This window comes from Mobula hypostoma, chromosome 10 (genome assembly GCF_963921235.1).
Source record: "Mobula hypostoma chromosome 10, sMobHyp1.1, whole genome shotgun sequence".
NCBI classification, from domain to species: Eukaryota; Metazoa; Chordata; class Chondrichthyes; order Myliobatiformes; family Myliobatidae; genus Mobula; species Mobula hypostoma.
Genome location: NC_086106.1, coordinates 3,581,629 through 3,585,000, shown reverse-complemented (window position 1 = coordinate 3,585,000; position 3,372 = coordinate 3,581,629).

Sequence of the window (3,372 nt, the reverse complement as noted above, 5' to 3'; positions counted from 1 at the left end):
CATATGAAGCAAAACTAAATAAAGCACTGAGGAACGATGCCAAGGGGTGAATGGATGTGAAGACAAAGGAATAAAGAAAAGAAGCCAAGATGGCATTTCTGAAGAATCCCACACTTGTATAGATAAGCCAGTTAATAGGCTACATAAACAATTACATCACATGGGTCATGTGCTAATACTGAGCCAATGAAAAGTGAGAAAGGTGATGAAACATTAGTTTAGCTGCTCTACCGCTTTCTGCCAGTGTGTGGGGGTGAACCACTACATACTGTGAAAAATACACAAGTTTGTTAACAAGTACAAATCTTATAAAAAGTATTATCTTTAAAAAAACAGTGATTTCCAACAGCACGATGGAATCCTCACCACTTGCCAGGTGAGAGTGGTACCAGCACGTGAATCCACCCAGGAGGTAACAACCAGAACCAAATGCCCTTTCCTCCCACGACTGGTGCAGTGTGTACAGGTCGTCCCAGACCACAAACCCTCAACTTACGGGCAGCCCCCTAACTAAGTTCAAAGCATGCATACAATATACAACCTTGAGATTTGTCTTCTTGCAGACAGCCACAAAGAAACACCATAGAAAACGTCTGAAGAGAAACACCTGCACAACAACAGACATCAGGCGTGCGGGAAAGGGAATAAATCTCACAACAAAAAGTGAACAAGTGACGCACAGAACATTTAACATCAAACTGCACAATCCCGAAAAGTGACTCCCCAGCCGTGAGCCGCTGAGGCGGGTGAAGCAGGTCCAGGAGCCGATAGCCGAGTCATCAGGTTCAGTGCTGCGTCGATGGCCGTGGGCCGCAGCCGCGTATCCAGTTCCGCACCAAAGCGAACTGGAACAAGCGAGTACTTGGCAGAGAGTGGGGTGGACGGGCATGGGGCATCACAGTCGGCCTTCTCGCCCTCCTGAGCTGCAACGTTTGGGGGCCGCGTAGAGCCGAGCAGGGTCAGTCGGTCAGTCACTGAGACCATGGCTGCTCGCTCTCCCGTCACAGGACCCTCCCACCCACCCTGCTCATTCCCAACTCGAGCAGGGCAGCACGGTAGCGTAGGAGTTGGCATTACACTATTACAGTGTGAGAGACCTGCGTTCAATTCCCAGCACTGCCTGTATGGAGTCCGTACGTTTTCCCAATGGCCGCGGGGGATTTCTCCCACCTTCCAAAGGCGTTTGCATCAGGAAAAGATTAGGAAGCCGGGGGCAGGTTAAGCACAGCGACACTTGCGGATAAATCTCCGGGCTGCGTTGGTCACGATCGGAATCGGAAGGAAACGACGCTTTTCACCGTACGTTTTCGAGGTACGTGTGACTAATAAAGCTGATCTCCTAAAACCGCAGACTGCTCGGGCCACAAACAGTTCTCAGGGATGGAATGCTATCGTAGTCAGGAGACTGCCTGTACTACCTGCCACCATCCACTCAGCATTCCCAAACTCACAACTTCCCACCCTGGAGAAGGAAGGAGGTGGGGGGGGTATGTGGAGGGACACCACCCCCAGCAGGTTCCCCCTCCAAGTCACAGATCATCCTGACCTCTGTCACAGGTCACCCACCTGCGGGAGTACCTTCACCGTAAGGACAGCCGCGGTTCGAGGCTGGTGGCGCCTCGAGGGCTAATGCCGGCCACAGAAGCTGCAGACAAACCAAAAACGAAATTCCTCCTTGGCAACACAGTTGCTTTACTCGAGAAAAGCACTGCCCGCAGTAAAAGGACGGGGGATGGCGGCTGGGAAGCGCGACGGTTTACAGCGTCAGCAATCCTGTTTGAATTACCGCCACTGTCGTTAAGGAGTCTGTCTGGCCGCACGGGTTTCCTCCCACACTCCAAAGGCGTGCGGGTTAGGGTTAGTGAGTTGTGAGCGTGCTACGTTGGTTTTGGACCGGAAGTGTGGTAACACGTACGGGCTGCTCTCCCCACACATCCTCAGACTGTGCTGGTCGCCGGCACAAAACGACGTGTGCTTCGATGCTCACGTCATAAAGCACCACAGCACAGACACAGGCCCTTCTGCCCATCTAGTCCGTGCTGGCCCAGTCCTGTCGACCTGCAGCTGAACCAGTGAGACAGATTCCGGAATACTGGAATGAATTCAAACAGAGCCACCTCGGAATCAAACCAAAAGCAGTTATATTTAATATAAAGGCATCCAGTGTTTACACTTTATAGAAAATAATGTAAAAAAAACACAAGCCAAAATGGACAACCTACAGATACAGCATCCCAGTTCAAGTCGGCAATCATGTACACGTACGAAGCTAACTAGAATCCCCCCCCCAACCCCAATGTGATAAGCCCGATCCTTGGGTTTTCATTCAGCTTGTTTCTCTCCTTCCCACCGACCCACCCCACCCCTTCCCAAACCCACGCGAGACTCTCGGCTAGATGGGTCTGCGCAGCAGAAGGAAATGAATCTGTCCCTCGGCCCCAGAAAGGTGCATAAGCAGTTTGGGGAGGAGACTCACTGCCCCCAGGGCCAATTTTGGGTATGACCATTCAACAAAGAGTCTTTATTTTGACCTCAGAAGGCCTGGTCCCTGAAGAGAATCCTTCATCGCCACACAAGAGCAAGATGACCCATGGAAGGTCTCCCACTCCCCCCGCAGTACCCCAACTCATTGAAATGGGAAAGCTGGGAGAGCGAGTGGCCACTGGGGAGCCCCATTTTATCGCCCCGGGGCTGTAACGTTCCCCCGTCCAGTTACAGACGCACAGCCACTGTGATCCATGTATCTGCGTTTGCCCGGCGCCTATTTAAACAGGGGACAGCCCTACCCCCCCGCAAAGGAATATCGAGGACTGGAGACACAAGACCCAAGGGGGTGGGGGAATGGGGCAGCTCAGAGCTCCTACCTAAGCCCAGCGGTTCACTCTCTCGGTGTTGGGGGTGTGTGGTGAGAAGAGGGGGGGTGCGTGGTGGGTGAGGAACAGGGGGCGCGAGGGAATGGGAGGGTCGAGGGAATGGGAGAGGCGAGGGAACAGATAGTGGCGACCTCAGCAGACCTCGAATGAAGCCTAACCACCCTTGACCATGGCAGATTTCAGAATCAGCTCCACATAATCACGCCAAGGCAGATTCTCGGATGGCAACACGATTCGGACAGCTCCATTTTACACATTTGGCCACACCAGCAATTCAGTTTGGGCGAATTCAGAACCACATCCCTGGAACACTGATCAGTAAATGAATACTGGTCAAACAGCTCGAGATACAAAGGACTGCAGTCACTTTTAAGATCCATCCCTTACAACTAATGATCATAATGTCTCCCCACTTGTCTGTCTCAGTCGGTCACAAAATCAGGAAAATAAAATTAAATTGGGAAGTTTCTGTAGCTGGAAAGCTAATGAACAGTCAACA